Source organism: Cupressus sempervirens, chromosome 2 (assembly GCF_028749045.1).
Source record: "Cupressus sempervirens isolate cs-2001-9-10 chromosome 2, ASM2874904v1, whole genome shotgun sequence".
NCBI lineage: Eukaryota > Viridiplantae > Streptophyta > Pinopsida > Cupressales > Cupressaceae > Cupressus > Cupressus sempervirens.
This window is the reverse complement of record NC_143119.1, coordinates 657,305,062-657,330,813: the sequence shown is the minus strand read 5'-3', so window position 1 is coordinate 657,330,813 and position 25,752 is coordinate 657,305,062.

The following is a 25,752-nucleotide window of genomic DNA, read 5'->3' as shown; positions in this document are numbered from 1 at the left end:
TCAGGTGTAACAAGACCCTACAACAACTCAATCAATATAATCACTTATAAATAAAATTAGAAATTTTGATACTAACTATTATAAACAACAGCTAAAACCAAGAAAATTCTTTCATATCTCAGTCAATGGCTCTAAACTAGCCATAGCTATAGCCACTCCACAATTGATGGACTGTCGAAGATGAGAAGTCTCAGATGTCAAGAGTTACATGTCATACAATGCACGTTACGTGTAATCTAAAGCATAAAATGAATATAATCAAATGAATTAAATTAACATGAAACAAATGTACCTTTATGAAACTTGTATCATGTCTAATCTCGGAGTCCATAGTGAATGTCGACGGTCCTGTAGAGAACTGATGCACATGCATAAATTGTTTTGTCAATCCTTCATATGATTACTTAATAAATATATGTATTAATTTAAATGATTAAATCAATACATACCTCTAGACTCGTCAATGAGATGAAAAATGGGGTCGAGGGATTGCTACTAGGGCCACCAACACTTTGACCTTGAATTTTGAACAATGTCAATACATGCTAATTAATTAGTCATTCACTATACATATGAAATATGATCAAATTAGTTTATTATAATTGTAATTTACCTATGTGTCAATTCCAAATGTCTCATTCAAGAATTGATTAATGACTAGCCAATCATCCACACCATCTCTAGCATGATTGCCAAATGTGCATACGGATCTACATGATGTGCACATGTAACTGTGGCACATAGAAGGCTCCTCATCAACTAATGGACTCATGAAATGAATGAGGGTTTGCATCAAAGCATTAATAGTCCCTAAAGTGTTGGCCTCTACATGTTCCTTCACAACTGAAGAAATAGTCACATGCTCACCCTATGGCTTGACCACAAGTGTCCTAACTACATTAGGATCATGATGTGACCTCGACCTCTCAAATGATGACCTTCCACCTCTACCCTAAGATTCTAATATATCAAAATAATTGGGGATCTCCCCAAGGAAAAACTCACAATAAAATTTCCTTAAGAAATACATTGGGACCTCATGATTATTGCAGGGAGGGGCATAAAAAACCATCCACCATCTATCCCAAAAATTATGTCTAATACCATCGTGTATGCACCAATGGATGGGGAACCATTTAGTTGTCTCTCTAATAGTATTTTGTTCACCAGGCTTTCTAAACAATGCACAAATGCTACCTTTTGGTATATCCTTTTTTTTTACATCTTGATATGATAATTTGTTTGCATAATATCTTTTTTGTTCATCCCTCTTAACCTGCCAAATATCCAACTGACCAATAATAGAAGCTACATGGGTCATAATGGACTCGAGGGAGGATGCCAATTGAGCTCTCATTGGATTGGTTTGTCCAAAAGCTCTCAACCTACCAATCAGTGCTTCTAATTTATTTTTGCTTCTTTCTATTTCATTTATTATGTTGTTTTGTGTGCTAGGAAGAGGTCTTCCAATCAATGCAGGTTGCAAAATTTCTTGTTCTTGTTGTGGAGGGTTTTGATTCTCATCTTGTTGAGGGGATTGGTTTGGATCTTGTTGAGGGTTTTGGTTTTGACCTTGTTGTGGATTTGTCTATTCATCATTCACATTTCCTAATAAGAAACCAATTGTAATCTAAATAATAAACAAATTTAAAGAAAAATTGAAAAAAACCTACAAAACAATACAAAAACATATAAAATAATTTAAAAAGAAGGCTAGATAACATACGGCATGATCGTGATTTTGAACTTCAATGACGAGGAGGCATATTGACAAGGCAGGTGGCAAAAATCTTCAATTTTTTGAATTTGCATATGTGTTGTGAGGAGAGGGAGTTGCAAAATGATGAAAAAATGAATGGGTTGCAAGTTTCCAACCCATTTATAATATTTTGGGGTTTTAAAAAGTGTGTGTGCACTATAGCACATACATGCTATTCAAAGTTAGAAAAAAAATGGGTGTCATCTTTTTGGCACCATTTTGGCACCACAACTCAGTGCACTTACCTAGCAATCTTAGCCAACCTCTGTCTATCACCATGGAGCTCTCTCCAAGGGCTCTTGGATCTCCACCTTTCCTCATTCCCAACATTATGTGATCCCTCCTGATCAACAACCCTTGGAGGAGGTAGGCACTATAAGATCATCCTCATCATCTGTCTCAAATTAGTTTCTTTTGAGTTAGCATGCTCTTCCCTATGGCTCTCCTCCCTATTTTCCTCCTAAACAAGACTCCCTCCATGACTCATAAGAGGACTATCATGTCTACCTCTCCCACGACCTCTACCTCTGCTTGCACTATGATCCCTACCAACAGATCTACTCTCAGACACCATCCTTCTACAACACCCAAGCAAGAACAAAAAAATGCTCACAAATTTAACAAAGGCATACCACCATAAAGAAAAATCATAAGAAAATATGTCTAAAATCCAACTAAAGATTTATAAAGCTTTTCATTTTTCTATGTTTGAAGAAATCAAGTCTGAAGTTCAAAGTGTTCAAGTTGCAATAGATACATAAACTATTTAAGTTTCATTTCAGTTTAATTAGTTATCATCTAGTGGCATTCCAATATACCCATATCTCCCAATCTAGAAACTCGATCTTTGATACTAGATGTAACACCCCGCAAGAAAATCCAAAATACATTAACCTAAAGTCTCACTAAGTTTGCCAAACATTTAAGATAATAACAACAAGAGTTAATATAATAGAAGCAATAACTCACATACGTACAACCATCCAAAACATATTACATCTCTTAAGGGTTCCATGATGTTGAATCACATGTATAAGTTTATTAATATTAAATATAACACATAACCAAAATCCACATCATGGAATAACCATAAGTTCAAATCTAATTAAATAATATATAGTTACATAATATGCCACTTGGCATAACTAGAATGCATGATCATCCACTATACAAGTCACATCATATGAAAAGCTCAAATAATATACATCATGAATAAATACATCATCTCATAAGATTTCTAACAATAAAGTACAATATAATAGAATATAGCCATTCATTACAAACAAGAATGAAAGGAACAACTGCCTAAGTACATCTAGCAACAACATCCAGATATCAGATCTCAATGTATAAGAAACACTACCACCTAATCTCGTGGAACCTAAATGACCCACTCCCACCATGCTAAGGAGATAATATCAAGTCCCAAACAAATATCAATCCACAATTCATAACCAACATCTAGGTCAAGGAAAACCTGATAGCAATCTATCTCAAAGATACCAAGACACAAGGAATATCTAAACCCAGAGGAAACAAAGACACATAGAAAATCTACTATGCAAGTGGAAAAGTATCATCGCATGAGCCAACTCTAAGGTTACCTTGGAAACCTCTCTAAACTTTGGCCCCCTAGTGTCTCTATGCGGCATCAATATCCTTTCACACAAACAAGGCTTACTAACAAAGCAAGGTCACAACCAAGCATCCTTTCTACTCCCATCCTAGCCTGTACTAGCACTCAAGACATGAGCGAGGAAAAAAATTGACTTTTATTAATTCATTTTACTCGCATTTAATAAAATATTATCACTTATTAAAACAACTTATAATGGGAAAGCTAGGCAGCCTCTTTAGGGCTCCAACCTCCATTGCAAGCCACTTCCCAACATACACATAGATTACCTACCCTAAGCTTATGAAAAGTACAACTAATAAAATCATAATTTTCACTTTAGTCCTTTATAAGCAACTAGAAAGAACCTATAGATAAAACACAATATTCACCTCAATCCTTTTAAGCAATTGGAAAACACCTAAAGATAAATCACAATAATCACCTCAGTTCTATACAAGCAACTGGAATGCATTAGAAGATAACTAATTGAGAACTCAAAGGTTACAACAAGAAAGTCACAATAATCACCTTAGTTCTATACAAGCAACTGGAAAGCACTAACAAACACTGATCAAAACTCATCATAGAAACATGTGACACATCACCATGGTTGGGTATAAAAGATCATATATATAACATCATCATAGAACAAAAACTCCCCAAGCCTCTGGTAACATCCTGATTGGTCAATGTATTAAGTCAAACCTGAACCCAACACTAGTAAACCACACATCACATAAAGTACATAACAAATGTAGCTTTCATAATTCATTAGGTTTTGAAAACATAAAAGTTCAATTTTCACTATTGGGTTTCAAGTTTTTAATCGATAAAGGTTTCATATGTTGTTTTGATCAATCACAAGTCTCAAGTTCATACCCAAAATTAACTATACCTACCAAATAGTACATATTTAAATTTTGTCAAAAGATAACCTTTATGGGACTATTGCCAACTTTTAGTTTTTCCCCTTTGGGTCTAAAGTTGTTAGTATTCTTTAGGATTTTGTTCAAGATTGCATGTCAAAGTAGCCTTTATGTGAATTCTCATCTTAAAAGGATGATTGCTCAGGTTAAAAGGAAAAGAGGAAATTCTGGAATTCATTGAGCACCACTTATTATTAAATTAAATAAATATAATTATGCCAAATTAGAACTTTAATTAAATCTTTTAATTTTAATTCTTTTATTTAATTAATCTCTCAATTAATTAAATATAATTAAATACTTATTTTTCTTTATCAATTTTTTTTGTTAAACTAGATCATTTAATACTCTTTTAATTTGATTTAATTATAACTAAAAATCACAATAGACCTACAAAACTAAATAAGAAAACCCATAATAAAGGATGGAGTACTAAGTCAAACTCAAGGGTTGAAATCATGAATTGACATCCCTTGATGAATTTGGAAGGAAAAAACTCAGATACATGTCCTACTTTCTAGGATAATTGGCTTAATGTCAGGATTTGGAGTCAAGAATTATCTCCTCTCTTTTACCATTGAGATACTGTGATAGGGTAGGCTCATCCTGAAAATTTGGGGAAATTGATGCCTAGAACCTACAATCTGCATAAAATCTGAGCATGTACATACACATATAATATAAAATAAATAGGCAATGGTAGGGAGTGGTGCATCATGTAGATACCGACTAGTAGGTGACTACGACTCCCTCCCTCAACCACATCAAAAATGTAAAACATAAACTAAAACATACTAGTACACCATACACATGCAAGTATGAGGTAAGTATCCATAGAAACTTCATAAAATCATCCATCTAACTATCATCATGAAATAACTAAAATCACTATATAAACATACATGTATCATCTTTGAAAGAGTAATCATGTACGTATGAAATAATTGAGTATCAAGAAACTCATCAAATGTATCAACTGAGTATGAAACAACATCTAAATCAAATCTAGTAACCAAGTGCATATAATCATAAAAATAGACTAAAAGAATCTAAAAATCCAACATGAAAAGTAATCTAGTGTAGACATTACACCTTGGGGACTTCCATTAATTAAAATTGAGAATCTTGGGGTGCTTTTACAATATTTAATCTACCCAATCCAAGAAGGATCAAAACCCATTTTCATAGAATATCAGAATAAAAGGGTTGTTTTACCTCATCATAGGCTCATTTAATGTCTAGTTTGTGCGACATTCTATTGGTCATATCTTGTTGAATTGAGTGAATTATTCCATGAGTAATAATGGTTCCTTCAAAGATTGATCTTTTAGGTGAAAAATCACTATGCTCCAAAGAGATAATAGAGTGTAGAACCATTTTGATCATGTTTGCTATAAGGTTAGAGATAATCTTATGGATTGTATTACATAAAGAAATGGGTCTAAATTCATCAAAAGAATGGGTCTTTGTTTTTAGGAACCAAGGCTATAAATGTCTTGTTAAGATCTTTGAGAACAAAACCTCCACACTGTGATTCCTCCTCCACCTCCTAGATGCATTGAGAACAGATACTCCATAACTTCTAACAAAACAAAGCTGGATAACCATTTGGTCCTAGAGCTTTGCCCCCCCTATCAAACAAAGCAACATTATCTATTAAGAATTTGTTTTGAGCTTCACTAAGACATGGTGAGATAAGATTGGGGATGCCATTTAGATATTGGAAATTTGTTGGAAAATAAGCAATCAATCCTAAAAGTCCACACTTTTTTCAGACTTGATTCAAGAGCTTTAAATAATTTAGGACAAGTATTTATTCTTACAATTATAGTTGAAATACTTTTGCTTCTTTTGATGAACTAAATAAAAATCTTGCAGAAGATGTTAAGACTCGATGCCTTTTCTAAATTGTATCTCGAAAAATACCTATATGCAAGTTAGGTTTCAAGAAACATGTATTTATTGGAATTTTTTTACAATGATAAGAAAAATTTGAATTTGCTCAACAACTGGAAAACATTACAATATGACAAGTGCATTATGAATTTAATAATTGAAGGTAGTTAAAATATCTATTTTTTTTTTAATATTTAAAAGAAGTATGAATAATAAATTAATTAATCACAGTCTCTAGTTTTTACGACACATAAATTAGTAATTACTAATTAAAAATAAATATTTAAATTAATAATGTATTAAAGATTTATGAAAACACTTTGTAAACGTCATATAATTTTATTCAAACTATTATAATATATCAATAAATAAATGTGAAATGTAATTAAAAAAAAATAACGTACATATTTATTGGAATATATACATATACAAATACAATTCTCTCAATAGTGCATTTTTTTATTTAGATTGAAATGATTCAACATGATCATGCATATAATCTTATACAGGAATCTAGGTAAGAAGAACTACTGCTTCCTAGGGATTGATAGTTGGTCGCACTATTTTCTCATGGTAAAAATTGAAAGGAGATTTGGCTTTCCCAACAAATATATTTTTCAAAAATTGTGTTTGGAATAGTATTATTTTGTAGATTTTGAATTGCAAAAGATTTGATACTCTTTTTGTTGTGATGTGGAGCCTAATTAGACTTCAAGGTTAATTTTTACCCAACTTCATTTGATGTGGTTTCCCCCTAGATTTTACTACAGGGGTTTAAGGGCAACAACCCCAAGCTCTAAGGATCAAGGGACAATGTCCCTTGTGGGTTCCTAGAGTAGCGCCCTAGGCAGGGTCAAGGGGTAGCGCTCCTTGCAAGATCTTGGGGTCAACAACCCTAGGAGTGCTCACTATTGTGATATAGGGCAAGACTAAGGGGCAGCACCCCCAAAACAAAAAAAACAATTTAATATTGTAGAAGGCACTAGGAGTTATGTTTTTTTCTATTGGTTAGCTTATCCTAGCCCTAATTTTGTAAGCAAATTAATTTATTTATTATTCATAATTTTTTTAAATATTAAAAATAAAATAAATATTTTAACTACTTTCAATTATTAAATTCATAATGCACTTGTCATATTGTAATGCTTTCCAATTGTTGAGCAAGTTCAAATTTGTCTTATCATTGTAGACAAATTCCAATAAATACATGTTTCTTGATACTTGCCTTGCATATAGGTATATTTCGAGATACAATTTAGAAAATCCATCGAGTCTTAACATCTTCTACAAAAAATTTATTTAGTTCATCAAAAGAAGCAAAAGTATTTCAACTAAAATTGTAAGAATAAATACTTGTCCTAAATTATGTAAAGCTCTTGAATCAAGTCTGATGAAAGTGTGGACTTTTAGGATTGATTACTTATTTTCCAACAAATTGAGTGATTTCTCTAAATTCTAGAAGCCACAAGGAAAAGTAGATATGTTATGTCTAATCTATCTTGAAGCATTTGTAATGAAAAAGCAAGTTGTTAGCTTTCAATTTAATAATAGAGAACTCAAACTTTGTACAAAATCTAAAACTTTTACCACAAAAGCAAATGTGTTGTGGAAGATTTTCTAGTGGTCATTATCTTTGCATTTGAAACATTGTGGATAATGGAAATGGATAAAAATTCATAACTGATTGCAATAGCACAACAATGTTATCTTTTGGAGAGTCACTTCACTTAGCAACAACATAGTACAACTTGAGATAAGAGATATAGTGGATGCAAATAACACCATGTAAGTTAGCTACCATTTTGATTAGAGCATCAACGCAGAAAAGTTTCAACCATTTCACATTATTCTTTGATCACATTCTCCTATTTATGTTGTAAACCACATATATAAGTTATACCATGCACATGGATGCATTTAATCTCTAATTTAATAGATACAATAGATGCAAATAGTACCATGTAGTTTCACTACCATTTTGTGCAGAGCAACATACATATTTTTCCACCATTTCACATTATTATTTAATATATGTATTTAGCCTCTAAGTTCAAAAGATACAATGGATGCAAATAGTTCCATATAAGTTCTGCTACCATTTTTAGCAAAGTAACAACATAGACATTTTTCTATTGTCTCACATTATTCTTTAAATTACTACAACATTGTGAACAAAATAATTATTTTATCTTAAATCCAATCAATCGTAACATGTCATATTTATTCTTAATATTAGTCTTACTTACTGTAAAATATTTAACAGAAATTAAAATATAAAGCATAAAATGTTAAAAGAAATAATATAGAAGTATGTTAAAATAAACTCTGTATTTTTTTTACACATTGAATATTTTAATAAGAAAGTTTTTAAAATTAATTTCACTAGCACAAGATGGTAGCCAATAATAAGAATCTATCTAGAGTGACATATTGGTTGAGAATAGTGACAACCATGAAGAAATTGTGACAAAAAATAATTAATGAGAAGCAATGAATAGAAACATATTTTCAATGGTATTTGCATTAATTCTATACAATTTTTAGCTGTAGATTTTTAAAAGCATATACATGTGGATCCCAAATCATAGTGAGAGGTTTTTTAGTCTTATTTTAAAGGCACACAATGATTTTTTGGACATTGACTAACTTCCATAATCGATTAGTAAACCAAGTATGTTGTCTCCTTGCAGACTCCATGTGCACTAACATACTTGCATGATGAGTTGACACCCAACATCTTGCATTTGGACATGAAGTTGTAGAACATTCTGTTGGAAATTTGGCTAAGAGATGAATTTATAAATACATTAAGGTTGTCATTTATGACAACATATCACCCATATTAAGTCAACAAGTTGTGATGACATAGTTTTCGTTTGAAGACTTATCAAATAGTCTAAGTGTTGTGAAGACTATTTGTCAACAGAGACACCATTTTGGTTTGTGAATTTCACAGACAATGAATTGGCATGTGTACACTTGTGAGAGGATATAAAAAGGTATGATTACCCTATATGTCAAAGCATATGTCATTATCTGTAGTACATGCCAAGATATTATAGATTTATCAGTTGGAGTTATGTATATGTAAAACAAAATAGAATGAAAGAAATGGTAATTTTTGTTAAGGAATTATTTAACTAATTAGGGACAAAATACTAGATGTTAACCCTAACTTAGGAAAGGTTAATTTTGTGTTTTTAGACATGTGTGAAGACATAAAGATTGACATGACAAAATAAAAGGGTATAAAATAAATATCAGTAAATGTGAAGTGGTGTGATGTATTTGAACATTGAAATCTACTTGATATATGATGTGAACTTTATGTTGGATTAGTGAAAGGGCACTATATGTGAAGTTGTGTACAAAGAACTACAGAGGTTAAATTAGATATTGCAGATATTAACATTGTCAAAACGTTTTTGTATCTATTTGTATTGTGTATAGAACATATCATTGCAATTACATGTTTGGGCATTAGAATCATCTTGCATACTTTTGTAATTGTAATACCAACTCCTAATAGGGTTGAGGCTTCTAACAAAGTCTATTCCTCTAATAAGGAAAAAGACACTATATAGATGTAATAGACTCCTAATAGGGTCAATATCTTTCACAAGATACTTTCGATTAGTGGATCATTTTGTAGGTACCATCCCCATCGGGGTTTTCTCTTGGAAAGGGTTTCCCTAATAAACACAAAAGGGTTTTATGAGTTGCATTGTGTTACTATTATGTTTACTTTTTTAGTTTAATAATATTTGCATATTTTAAGATTGTAAAAGATATTCATAGTTGGGAAAAACTTTGTGAAATACTGATTCAACCCCCTTCTCCCACCCCCTAGTATTTCCTATTTCTAACAATTGGTATCAAAGTATAGTTACTCAAAGAAGGCCTAACAACTCGAGTAAGATCACTATGAATATGGATCAACTACTGAAGAACCTGGACGAAGCTCTCGAGGAACTTGATGTGATCACTAAAGAAAGAGATAGTTTGAAGAAAAAATAGAAAGAGGCAAAAGCTTACATTTGGAAATTAAAAAAAGGAGATTGAATCTACCAATTCTCAGAAGAATGAGTCAAATCATGAAAAAATCAATGATAGTGATGTAGTTTCTAAGCTAAAGAAGGAATAATGAGATCCTAAAGCATGAACTTGAAATTACCAATCTTAAGATGAGTTTGATGGAAGATGAGATGAAAAGCCAATTAGATTTGAGATATGAGAATGCAGATCTAAAATCCAAACTTACCAAGGCAATATCTGAAATTGGGACTAAAAAGTTCAAATATACAAAACTTGAGAAGTATAATACTAATGTGAAAGGAGAGCTTACACAAACAAAGCAATATCTTGAGAAGTTGAATTATAGTACTAAAAAACTTGATGAGTAAATCATGGCACAAAGACCTAATTATGATAAGATTGGTATTTATTATTATGGAGGAGAATCATCTAAGAGATATGAAGTTACCGAGGAACCAAAATCTAGACAAGGAAATACCTAAACAATTTGAACAACCTCAAGAGACAAAAATACAATTTACTGGAAAAAATTTGGCATGCAATGAAATTTTTCACATAAAGAAGGATTGTATAGGAAAGTATGTTAACCCTTTTACTAGTTATTGTTCAAAATTTTATGCTTACAGACATAGAGCTAATGAAAGTAGGAAACCTAAATTTAATAATAATATGTATAAAAAAATAATCCTATAGCTAGAAGACCTATTGGTGCAACTAATGTCATAAGGAATGGAATCATGTGTTATAAGTTCAACAATTTTGAGCATATTGTCAGAGATTGTAGATTATATATTAGTCAGTCAAGACCTAGATATGGAGACAATGTGATAACATTTCAGATTTGTACAACATGGGACTTAAAATGAGATTTTGTAGGATGAACAACATGTGGAATAACATGAGATCACATAATAAAAGGACAACTAAATTTAGAAGGAATGCAAACAATATGAGAAATGAGAATAGAAATGACAGACAAAAAGAGAGTGTGAAAGAACATGTAGAGAACTTCAATGAAACATTTGTTAAAGTTAAGACACCCAAAAGAACACAAATTTGGGTAGAAAAGAAGACAAGTGACATACTAAAAAATAAGTTGAAGTCAGTATTAATTTTTGAAAAACCCTTATCAATTTAAACAATTTTATTCTCTGATAAATAGAAGGGGAAATGACATCAAAAGATTGTTTAGCCCCTAAAATATTGAATCAAGACTTGAAAAGTTAGGAGAAGGTTTATATGGATAAAAGGAAGCTACAGTTAAGAGTGATTTCATTTTTGAGTTCATATGTGAGAGCACGAGCATAAATAGTTGTTTGATTAAAGAAAATCAACTTTTACATCAATAAGTACTTGCACAATTAATGCATAATTGAATTGAATCACATATAATAGTTGAAATTGATTGAATGGAGAACATTTGATTGTGCAAAGAGTTGAGGAGCCCTTGGAAGAAAATTTGAGAGATGATTTGAAGTGTCTTGAAGAAGATTGAAAATGAATTTATCCAAGCCCTAGTTTCACAATTTTAAAGGTATTTATCACTTGCATAGTTGTGTTTCTAAGAGAAGTAAATATTTTAAGTTTGAAAGTATGGCGACTCCAACAATATGTGATATTAATGAGAGGCCTAGGTATAAATTTAAGAAACACCCTTATATTTCACTTGAGGATGATTTGTTTGGAGATTTTTCACAAGTTCCTAATAAGGTTTTACACATAGAAGATATCCAAGCATACATCCACTACAATTTTGAGTCAATTGGGGATAACGATGTTAGAATTCTTTAGAATAACTGAGAGTGGGGGTGAATCAGTTATTCAGGTCCAAATGCCCTATTAATACCTTTGTACTACTTTTAATAAATCCATACACTTTTCATCCATCCAAACTTAAATCAATCATATAAGCAAGTTACAGTAAATCAACATGCAAAGATAAAACATGCAAGATCAACACATGACACAATGATTTACGTGGAAACCCAATTTGGGAAAAACTACCAGTAACATGCTACTTGATTCTCACTCTTCTGAAGTGATGCCCTGTTAAAAGCCTACCCTGTTAAAGGCTTGCAACACACTGTTAAATGTGACCTTGTTAGAGGATTTCACCAAACTGTTAGGAATGGGCCTGGTTAAAGGGCTTTAGAATATTCTCTTGGAATGTCACCATGTTAAAGGATTTATCTTATGGCTATTAAACCAACCTAAGTCCATAGAATTTAAACTTACTGTTACAATTGCTAGAAAGTAACAATAATGGTCTTTTGATCTGATATAACTTACAATATACTTTGCAGATTTTAGATCACACTTTTAGTTCAATCCTTATGCTTGGCTTCAATCACTCCAGCTCAGACTGCTTGTCTTCCTCTCAAGCTTCGTCTCCTTGAGTCTTCTTACTCATTCTACCAATGCAATCATCCTTGTGGTCATCTATCCAAACAGAATTCTTGTGTTGTCTTCTCCCTTAGCACCTTCTTTAGTACTTCATGCTTTTATGCTTGACCACCTCTCTCTCTCCTCTCTTTTTTTTAACTTGTTTCTTCTTAAATAGAAATCTGATTTGCCTTTGCTGCTCAATTCTCCCTCTCCAATTTTAGGGTTTCAAAATGGATTAGGTAGGATACAATGTATCTACCCCATATCTTGTTCTCTTCTAGAAACTTCACCAATTATATCCTTAAAAATGTTCTACATTGTGTTCTATGCAACCAGCTCATCATTCTTATCTTCTTTTTAATTCACAAATTTTTAGATAACAACCTTATCAACTTAGATCTGGAGAATCTTTGATTTTCAAAATAATGCAGTAACTTGGCATTATTTAGTTACTGGTGCTCGGCACCTCTGTGTTACTCGGCACCTATACTTGCTCGGCACTTAGTTCTGCTTGGCACTTGATAAAATCTGTGTCACTCAGCATCTGAACTTGCTCGACATCTGAAGTTTACTCGACATTAACTAGGAATTTTCTTGGCTCTTACTAGCTTTCTCAGCTCCTTCTCTCTAATGAACTTAGGTGAACTTTTACAAAAGACTTAGCTAAAGCCTTAAATCTTTGATATGTTTCAGTGTGCCCATTCTTTGTATCTTATAGTATGTCATCAAATACACTTTTTCATCAATGGCTTAGTTGATCCTTGTACTTCATTACAACATCATAACTTCAACCTTTCTTTAGGTGTTCTGGTTACATCTTATTGATTGTCTCCTCCTTGACAATCAACTAATTGATAGTATTTGGATCACTAAAGCAATTGTCATTCCTGCAAGTAGCAAGTTTGACATCAATGACAAAAAAATGATTGAGGACATTCTTTACTAGTTCCACATATTATTCCAACAACTTTTCTTATGATCATTTCAATCATTTCCAAAAATCTCCCTCTTTGGCATTGATGGCAAACCAAACTGATCAATTAATCAACTTAGTTACCACCAAGATTGTATACGTTGTCTTGCTTCATTTTTACTATTGATCTCATATATCTCCCTCTTTCTTATATATCTCCCTCTTTCTTCGTATTGATCATTTTTATGTATACTTCTCCTCTTTGACATAAATGCCAAAGATGTAGCATCTTTATCATGAAAAATATAAGCTTTGGCTTCTTGTTGATTTTCTCCCTCTGTCACCATACTTGTGACTGATTTGGAGTTTTTGCTCCTGCTGTCATCCTTTGCATCAACCTGTTAATATTTCAATGATGTATTCCTGTTGATGCAGGGCAGCTTCCTTGTTGCCTTAAACTGCTTGAGTTAGGGGTATTACCCCCAACTTGCCTCTTAGATATTCATAGGCATCCTTGGGCAATGGGTTGGTGAAGATATCTGCATTTTGTTACATTGTGTGAATGTATTCCAACTTTACTTGTTTGTCTTCTACCAATTCTCTGACATAATGATACTTTATTGCAATATGCTTAGTTTTTGCATGCATCACTAGATTTTTGGATATGTTTATAGCACTTGTGTTATCACAATACAATGTCACAGGTTTTGTTATCTCTTCTTTCATTCCTTCCAATAGATGTGTGAGCCATACAATGTTTGTACAATTGACTGTAGCTGCCACATATTCTGATTTTGCAGTGGACTAGGATATACATGTTTGTTTCTTGCTATTCCAGGTGACCAGCCTTTTACCTAGAAATAATGCACCTCCACTTGTGCTTTTTCTATCATCAATGTTTCCTCCCTAGTCTGCATCTGTATATGCATTGAGCTCAAATTTTCCATTCTTTTTGTAGTATAAACCAAAGTTATTAGTTTCTTTAAGATATCTCATTATTCTTTTTACTACCATGAGATGATTTTCTTTAGGATTAGCAGAGAACCTAGCCACTATTCCAACTGCTAATGCTATATCTGGTCTACTATGTACAACATATTGTAGTTTTTCGATCATGGATCTGTACATTGTTTGATTGACTTCAGTTGACTCATCATTTTTGGACAACTTATTTCCTGTTGCCATTGGTGTGCTGACTGGTTTCGATTCCTCCAATCCAAATGTTTTAAGAATTTCTTTGATGTATTTTGATTGTGTAACAAATATTCCATGTTTGAGTTGATTTACTTGCAACCCAACAAAAAAATTGATTTCTCCAAACATAGATATCTCAAATTCATTTTTCATTTTGTCAGAAAAGCCTTTGTAAAGTACTTCCTTACCACCAAACACCATGTCATCCACAAAGATTTCAGTTACAATAATGTCTTTACCTTCTTCTGCTTTGATGTACATGTTGTTGTTATCATCAGTTCTTTCAAATCCAATTTGCACTAGATACTTGTGAAGCCTCTCATACCATGCTCTAGGTGCTTGTTTCAAACCATAGAGTGCTTTATGTAGCTTACACACCATATCCCTGTTGTTTTCATCAAAAAATCCTTCTAGTTGTTCAATGTAGACTTCTTCTTCTAGTATACCATTTAAGAAGGCAGATTTTACATCCATTTGATAGACTTTAAAATCTTTGTAGGAAGCATATGCAAGTAAAGTTTGTACTCCTTCCATTCTAGCAACAGGAGTAAATTTTTCTCCATAGTCTATTCCTTCTTCCTGAGCATAACACTTGCATACTAGTCTAGCTTTGTTTCTGGTAATCTCACCATTCTCATCTAGTTTGTTTCTGAATACCCATTTGGTGCCAATCACATTCTTGTTAGTTGGTCTGGAAACCAAACTCCAGGTTTTATTTTTTCTTATTTGATCAATTTCTTCTTCGATAGCTTTATACCAGTCATCATCTTGTAATGTACCATATACTATCTTGGGTTCAGTTTTGCTAATCAGACATGATTCTTGTCTTAGTTTGTTCCTTGTCATTGGTCTTGCTTCTTCGTCACCAATTATCTGTTCAACAGGGTGATGTCTTTTTACATATTTGGATAATCTTGGCTCTGTCCTTGTTTCCATGTTTGATCTTCCAGATTTAGGATCACTATGGACTTCGTTGTCAGGTTGTTCTTCATTATGTGTACTGTCTTCAGAATCAGATTGTCCATTTCCTTCATTCTGCAACTCGGCTTTTGAATGCAACTCGACATTCACTGGTTGAGACTCAGATGAGACTGAAGTTTGTTGTTGAGTTTCAATTTGATTGACATCATCCTCATCAATAGTCATTCCTCCATAAGAATACACAAAGGTTCTATATTCTTCCATTTTCTTTGGTACTTCAACTTGGACTTCTGTGTGCTCATCAAAATTTACATTTGCACTTTCCACAATTTTGTTAGTGTTAATATTCAAACACTTATATGCCTTACTTCTAGTGGAGTAACCAAGAAATATACCTTCATCACTTTTTGCATCAAATTTTCCATTTCTAGCATCTTTAAGGATAAAGCATTTACAACCAAACACTTTGAAATGTTTTACATTGGGTGAGTAACATACCATAATTCAAAAGGTGTTGTATTTGTACCTTTCTTGACTTGTACTCGGTTCAGTGTATGAACAGCTACACTTACCGCTTCTCTCCAGGATTTTAGAGCAACAGTCTTTTCCATCATTAATGTTTTGGCACAGTCAATCACAGATTTGTTTCTTCTCTTAGCAATTCCATTCTGTGGTGGAGTTCTGGGAGCTGATGTTTGCCTTTTGATTCCTTTATCATTACAGAATATCTCGAATTCATTTGATGTAAATTCACCACCTCTATCTGTTCTTAAGCATTTCAAGCTTCTTCCAGTTTCCTTTTCAACTCTAGCCACATACCACTTAAACATTTGAAAGGTTTCAGATTTTTGTTTTAAGAACATAACAGTCGTCATCCTGGAATATTCATCAACAAATAGCATTATGTATTTATCTCCTCTATAGCTTTGTATTTCCATTGGACCACATAAGTCAGTGTGAACTAACTCAAGTATCTCTTTAGATGTATAGTTTTTTCTTTTGAAACTTGACTTTGTCATCTTTCCTAGCTGACTTTGTTTGCACATGATGTTATCAGGCTTCTTCAATTTTGGTAAACCTCTGACTTTCTTCATTTTACTGATGTTGACTAGATTGTCAAAGTTGACATGACATAATCTTCTATGCCATAACCATTCATCATCAAATTTTGCAAATAGGCAAGAAACATCATCCATATCAAGGTAAAACAAATTACTCTTTGTTTGATCTCCTTTTCCTATCAGTTTACCATCAGTATCATAGATTTTTGCAGTTTTGTTTCCAAATTCCACTTTGCAATCTATATTGCCTAACTGTGAGACACTCAGAAAATTGTAGTTTAATCCTTCAACATAGTATGCATTGTCACATGAAATTTGTTCTATGAGCTTAATGGAACCTTTTCCTTTGATTTGACATGGAGCATCATTACCAAATCTAACACTATTTCCATCATACTGAGTAAAGTTAACAAACTTACTTCTGTCTCCTATCATGTGACGTGAGCATCCACTGTCTATGATCCATCTGTCATTCTTGTTTATACATGTTACCAGTGCTATGGGGTCTTCTTCATCAGATTGGTCCTTCATGGCTACATAAACAACTTCATCATCATTGTCATCAGAATTTTCTTCAACAATATAGCACTTCTTACCTTTTTCTTTGTAATCTCTCTTGTCATCATCTCTTTTATACTTGTATTTGTTGCCTTCCTTGGAATCCTTTTTCTGTGGACACCTTGCAACAATATGACCTACTTCATTGCAATTGAAACAAATGATAGGCATCTTACCTTTGAATTTTCTTTTGCCCCTGTGAAAACTTCTAGCGAGCAATGCTTCTAGTTGTTCCACATGTTCCTCATCAGTGCTACTGTCACTGGATACATACTTCATTTTTCTTCCTTTCTTTGATTTCACCTGTTCAAAATCTTTCAGTGATAACTTGGCCTTAAAAGTAGATTCAACATTTTTCAGGTCTATAGTTGTCAAAGTTAGATAACTCAAATGCAGTGAGTGTACCTAGTATACCTTCAAAACTTAGATTGTTTCCTGGTATACATCTTAGCTCTTGTATTGCTGATACTCTAATAGCATAGATAGGGAGCAAGGTTCTTAAGAACTTACTATTAATAGTATCTTCATCCAGTTGACCACTCAAGCATCTTATTGCACTTACCACTTCCTTTATTCTTGCACCATACTGAGCAGCATTCTCATTTTCTTCCATTTTCATGTGATCAAACCTTCCTCTGAGACTTTCTCTTTTTGCTCTTTGTACATTCTGATCTCCTCCATAGATGTCTAATAGGGCTTTCCACATTTTGAATGCAGTGTCACATCCTTTGATATCATCAAATTCAACATAGTTGACTGCAGAGGCAATTTCCAGCATTGTCTGATTGTGTTCTTGCTTGTTTTTCATGTCTTCTGCAATAGGAGCACCTGTTGGATCTACATGTTTAGTGACAATTGAATTTTGGGCATAATCTCCTATGGATCCAAGATGTAACTTCATCAAACTTTACCATGCAACAAAGTTTTCTTTGTTGAGCTTGGGAACTTCTCTCTTTGGCATTTTGATCTTTTCTGCTTGTAGTCCCTTTAAACTGAATCAACAGTCAGGCTCTGATACCAATTGTTAGAATTTTTTAGAATAACTGAGAGGGGGGGTGAATTAGTTATTCAAATTCCAAATGCCCTATTAATACCTTTGTACTACTTTTAATAAATCCATACACCTTTCATCCATCCAAACTTAAATCAATCATATAAGCAAGTTACAATAAATCAACATGCAAAGATAAAACATGCAAGATCAACACATGACACAATGATTTACGTGGAAATCCAATTTGGGAAAAACCACCAGTAACATGCTACTTGATTCTCACTCTTCTAAAGTGATGCCCTGTTAAAGGCTTACAACACACTGTTAAATGTGACCTTATTAGAGGATTTCACCAAACTGTTAGGAATGGGCCTGGTTAAAGGTCTTTAGAACATTCTCTTGAAATGTCACCCTGTTAAAGGATTTATCTTATGGCTATTAAACCAACCTAAGTCCATAGAATTTAAACTTACTGTTACAATTGCTAGAAAGTAACGATAATGGTCTTTTGATCTGATATAACTTACAACATACTTTGCAGATTTTAGATCACACTTTTAGTTCAATCCTTATGCTTGGCTTCAATCACTCTAGCTCAGACTGCTTGTCTTCCTCTCAAGCTTCATCTCCTTGAGTCTTCTTACTCATTCTGCTAATGCAATCATCCTTGTGGTCATCTATCCAAACAAAATTCTCGTGTTGTCTTCTCCCTTAGCATGTTCTTCAGTACTTCATGCTTTTATGCTTGACCACCTCTCTCCTCTCTTTTTTTTAACTTGTGTCTTCTTAAATAGAAATCTGATTTTCCTTTGCTGCTTAATTCTCTCTCTCCCATTTTAGGGTTTCAAAATGTATTAGGTAGGATACAATGTATCTGCCCCATATCTTGTTCTCTTCTAGAAACTTTGCCAATTATATCCTTAAAAATGTTCTACATGGTGTTCTGTGCCACTAGCTCATCATTCTTATCTTCTTTTTAATTCACAAATTTCTAGATAACAACCTTGTCGGCTTAGATCTGGCGAATCTTTGATTTTCAAAATAATGCAGTAACTCGGCATTATTGAGTTATCGGTGCTCGACACCTCTGTGTTACTCGGCACTTGGTTCTACTCGGCACTTGATAAACTCTGTGTCACTCAACATCTGAACTTGCTCGGCATCTAAAGTTTACTCGGCATTAACTAGGAATTTGCTCGGCTCTTACTAGCTTGCTCAGCTCCTTCTCTCTAATGAACTTAGTTGAGCTTTTACAAAAGACTTAGCTAAAACCTTAAATCTTTGATATATTTCAGTGTGCCCATTCTTTGTATCTTATAGTATGTCATCAAATACACTTTTTCATCAATGGCTTAGCTGATCCTTGTACTTCATTACAACATCATAACTTCAACCTTTCTTTAGGTGTTCTGATTACATCTTATTGATTGTCTCCTCCTTGACAATCAACTAATTGATAGTATTTGGATCACTAAAGCAATTGTCATTCCTGCAAGTAGAAAGTTTGACATCAATGACAAAACAATGATCGAGGACATTCTTTACTAGTTCCACATATTATTCCAACAACTTTTCTTATGATCATTTCAATAATTTCCAACAAATGACATTCGAAAGGACATGGACCTAGCTTACAACAAAAATTTGACCTTCAAACAAGGGTTTAAGTACTTGGAGAACCTAAATATTACCAAACATATGTTCTTTGATTAATTTGACCAACATGAGTGGAGCATAATCATACTAAGTAGAATTTGTGAGGATATGTTTTGGGTAGGTGAAATTCCTATGATGATTGACAATGATATGATTCATAAACTTACTGGTTTAAGCAATAAAGTTAGCACCCCTATCAATGAGAAAATTATAAATAAGTTGGTTGAGACAAACACTGAGTCTATATTGGATGGCATAAATATGAAGTTAGACAAGTTTAATAAAACCAATGTAAGATTGATCAGCAGCACATTTAGATGATAAGTACGAGATAATTTCTACAGTAGGTCAAATTGTGATATTGCTATCAGGATTTAACTGTGTGATTTTAGTGTCAAACTCATTGGCCCAGGTTTCATGAGTAGTGATTCAACATGAATCCATCTCTCATGAGAATAAATGGAACACTTAGCACAAATTGGATCTAGGTGATGCTCACAGGGGTGAAGCACTGAGACTTTCTAATGAATGGTTCATAAGGCACAACACTTGGTGAAGGTTTTGCAAATGGGATTGTAAGCTTTGGGTTTAACCATGGAGGAAACTCCATAGTTAAGCACACTTAGGATAGAGTAGTACTTGGATGGGTGACCTCTTGGGAGGTCCTTGTGCTTCACCCATGTGAGCATCACCTAGATCCAATGAGTGCTAGGTGTTCCATTTATTCTCATGAGAGATGGATTCATGTTGAATAACTACTCACGAAACATGGGTCAATGAGTTTGACTAAAAAATCACACAGTTAAATTGTGTTAGCAATATCACAACATAATTGGATACAAGATGAACTACAGTTCTAGTTTAAACTATGTACCTATTGGATTCATCCATGCATCTTATATGATGATTGTAGGAAATGAGAAAGTCAATATGCGTGAAATCCTTAGGTAACAATTAGTTGATAAGTTGGACAAAATCAAGAAGACCAAGAATGCAACTTTCATATTTGAATCAATGTTAATACATCTTTTATTTCAACTAATGAGAATATTTCTAGGAATACCTAGTTATGAATGGGATACAAACGAGAGAACAATGGAGTTGATTACTCATATCTTCGAAAAGCATCCCACAAACATAATCAAATATGCCATTTCCTAAATGATGAAGGATTTTTCAATTTGAAAAGAAATAAAGGTATGGGATACCACTTGCTATTGTGGAGAAATATAAATATGAACTATGTTTTATGGTTGAAACAAATGTAACATGCATGGAAGTAGTTTAACTTAGAGTAAACTTTATTAACCCTATGGGTTATGAGATGAGTGAAGAAACAACTGAGGGGTATGGGAAGATAATCCTTGAGTCTGAAATAGACAAAGAGTGTCCTAGATAGGGCACTTATAAAGAAATGTTAAGATAATTGCAAGACAAATTATATGGTAATGAGATAAAGAAGAAAATAAACAAGAAAATTGATGAAATGCTAAAAGAATCATGTATGAATAGAGAAGAGTTCAAAGAAGCATTGGGCACAACTAAGGAGATGAGAGCTAGTGGACAGTCATAAATTTTGATTGCCAAATCACTTGCAATAGAAAGTGGGCCCTTCATGAAAGGCATAGTTGCAATACCTTAAATGCAAGCACCTATAGCATCATATGCAGTAGTACCTCCAACACAAGAGGAGGAGGAGGCAATAAAAATAACAAAATTACAACCATCAATAATAGTATCTCAGAGAAGATCAACAAGAAGTACTTCAACAACATCACAAATTGAAATAAAACAAGAAAAGAGGAATCTCCAAAACATAGAAGAGTGAAATATTTAACCATTGGACTTGGTAAAATGAAGTAGTAGTCACCTATGTCTATAAACAAAAGATATCTCAAGAACAAGAAACAAAGTCTGAAAAAAGAATAAAAACTTGAGAATTACAATTAGAGAAAGAGAAATCAAAAACATATAAACTAGGAGACACTAGTGAGAGTAGAAAGAAATGGAAACCAAAGGTTGAGAATATGAACAACTTGATTATCAACAGAGGAAATCTCACTAAGTTGAACAAATTTTATAATCTCTATGAAAATTTTGAAAAGTTGCAATTAGAGGATACCATAATTAGATATATGATATTGTTTAAACAAATGTTTATAAATATTCATGGACACATACCAAATTATCTATATGAGAGACTAAAGGACATAAAAAAGAGAGTAAAGGAAGAAAACAAAGCAATAAGAGAAAGGATGGTCAAAAAACTATGTGAAATTGAAAATGAAAAGCATTTTGGGAGACTAATGAAAAGCCTAGAACCATTACTAAGAAATAAGATGAGCGATTTTGATCACCGGAGGAAACTATGAAAAAGTGGACAAGGAAACAAAAGAAGCCATTATAAAAGTGATGACAAGGGGTAATGACTCATTGTTAGAAGTAGAGACATTAGAAGACAAACTAATTATGTTTGCACCTAAGCCTAGTCAAGAGGAAGGAAACCTAACAAAATAGGGGGCATTAGAGACTCAAACTTCTGTTACAATAGAAGAAAGGGTAGATACTATAATGTAATAAGCATAAGACAACAAGGCTACATATGAGACAACTTCAGAGACTCCATAGATAATAATTGATGATGACACAATGAAAACTAACAATACACATATTACTGTTGATGAGACAAAGGACTCTTTTAAGGATGAAACCACTATTGTTGAAAATTTTGTTGATTATCCTAGTTCTGACGATGAAAATAAAGAAGAGGAAAAGAAGGAAGAAGAGAAAAAAAAAGGATGAAGGAGAGAGATCAAAAGATTTAGCCACATTGGTTGAAACTCTTAAAGATTTACATCCTAAGATACAAATTAATTGGAGAATAATTTTGCAAGAGACACCATCATTTACACCACAACATAAGCATCTAGAGGTAGAGAAATAGATATCAACATAACAACAAGTTCAAATTCTAAAAGAGGGCAGAGCAAAAGAAAAGAGACATAAAAACCAGTGACATAGGAGGATGGGTATAACAAAGAAGATAGTCAAACTTTACATATTAATGTAGTTACTACTACAAATACACCAAGTATAGAGACTCCCAACACTCGAAAGACCCCATTGGAGTCATTCCTAGAAAGTATGATGGGAAACTCTAAAAGTATAGAGGAAATTGATATTGAATAATTGGGATTAGCTTTCAGATACTCTATTAGCAGAATGATTGAGAAAAGAAAGGCCACCAAGAGTACACAAGAAACTCTTGAGATGACGATAGGTAACATGCAAAGTTTGATTCCAATTCAAATCAATGAAATTGATCTTCATAATAAGGAAAATCAAGTATTGGAAGAGTTTAAGAGTCATTTCAAGACACTAGTAGAGGTAGACACTGTTAAAGTCCAATCTAAACATGATGAAAATCTTTTCAGTAAGGTATGTAACAATGTCAAGGATGATTTGACAAATTTAGATACTTGAATTAAAGAGTTGAGGAAATGTGATCATGAAAGAAAATAATTATATGGGAAATGTGCCTTGACACATGAATTCATGCACACCTTTACCTCACAAATCAAGAACAAGGAAGATGAATGAAAAGTGTGATCAATGAATTGAAAAAAGAAAAATGCTTAAGTTATTGACTTGGAGCAAAGAATGTTGGAGGTCAACAAGGAGCAAACATTACATAAATTATCTCTATTAAGAGGACATTTATCCTTGAAGATTCATCCAGTGCATAAGCAACTTGATGATTGCTTGAAGGACGAGGTATCTTATGAGCACTTTACTTATTGAGATTTTCAAGCCACAAAATTAGCATCTTATGGACTATGTGCACTTATCACAATATTATATTTAGTCAAAGATGCATGGAACAAAGGTTTAATCAATTTGAAGAGCCATTTTTATGATTGTATTGCATTGTATCCAAGTTCATCCACATAGAAGAATAGAGGTAAAAACAAAATTTGACTTTTATATAGTTTTGTGACTCACCTTTATCATTGATGTCAAAGGGGGAGTGTATTGTATGGAGAATTGCATGAAAGTATGAGAAGATATATGGTAGAGTATAGCTTAAGAGGGAGTATAATGTAAAAGATAATATATAACATAAATGATCCAAATTTTGAAAATTTTGTATGAGCATGTGAAGAATTTCAAATTTTGAAATGTTGTAGTTTTGGGACTTCACCAATTTTCCCATATGTTGACATCAATGCCAAAGGTGGAGATTATTGGAAATTTGGCTAAAAGGTGAATATGAAAATACATTAAGTTTTTCATTTTTATAACATATTATCCATATTAAGTCACCAAGTTGTGAAGACAAAGTTTTGGTTTAAAGTCTTAGAAAGTTGTCTAAGAATTGTGAAGACTAATTGTCAGTAGAGACACCTTTTCTAGAAGTTCACAGAAGACAAATTAAAATGTGTGCACTTGAGGGAAGATATAATAGTGTATGATGACCCTATATGTCAGAGCACATGCCATTATGTGTTGTACAAACAGATATATTAAAGATTTTTGAGTTGCAACTATGTACAAGTGGGACATAGCAGAGTGAAGGAAATGGTAGTTTATATTAAGGAATTATTTTGTCTTACCAAATTAATTACTTAACTAATTAGAGATGACATCCTAGATTTCAACCCAACTTAGAAAATTTTAATTTTGTGTTTTGGGACACATGTGAAGACATAACGATTGACAAGAAAAAACATATGGGTATAAAGAAAAAATTAGTACATGTGAAGTGGTGTGATGTCTTTGGATGTTAAAATGTACTTGATATATGATGTGAACTTTAGGTTATATTAGAGAAAGGAAAATATATGTGAAGTTGTGTACATAGAGCTACAAAGGACAAATTAGATATTGTAGATATCAACATCGTCAAAAGGTTTTTGTATCTATTCCTTTTGTGTGTAGAATTTATCATTATAATTGCATGTTTGGGCAGTGGGATCATCTTGCATACTTTTCTAATTTCAATACCATATCCTCATAGGGTGGAGGCTTCTAACAAGGAAAAGGACACTATACGAATCTAATAGACTCTTAATAGGGTCAATATCTTTCACAAGACACTTCTTAGGAGAGGATCATTTTGTGGGTACCATCCCCACTAGGGTTTCCCTATTTAAAAAATAATGGTCTTATGAGTTCTGTTGTGTTACTATTATGTTTACTTTTCAGTTTAATCACATGTGAATGTCTTAAGATTGTAAAAGATATTCATAGTTGGGAAAATGTTTGTGAATTACTGATTCAAGACATTGGTAGAGGTAGCCACTATTAAAGTCCAAGCTGAACATGATGCAAATATTTTCATTAAGGTATATAAAAATGTCAAGGATGATTTGGAAAATATTTAGATACTAGAATCAAAGAGTTGAGAAAGTGTGTTCATGAAGAAAAATAATTATATGAGAAATGTGCCTTGGTACATGAATTCATGCACACCTTTACCTCACAGATCAATAAAAAGGAAGGTAAATGAAAAGTGTGATCAATGAACTAAAAAATTGAGATACTCAAGTTATTGACTTGGAGAAAAGAATAAGTAAGATTCATGATGAGCAAAGAATGTTGGAGTCCAACAAGGAGCAAACATTACATAAATTATCTCTATTAAGAGATCATTTATCCTTGAAGATTGACCCAGTGCAGAAGCAACTTAGTGATTTCTTTAAGGACAAGATATCCTATGAGAACTTTACTTATTGAGACTTTCAAGATACATAATTAGCATCTTATGGACTATGCACACTTGTCATAATATAAGATTCAATCAAAGATGCATGGAACTAAGGTTTAATTGATTTGA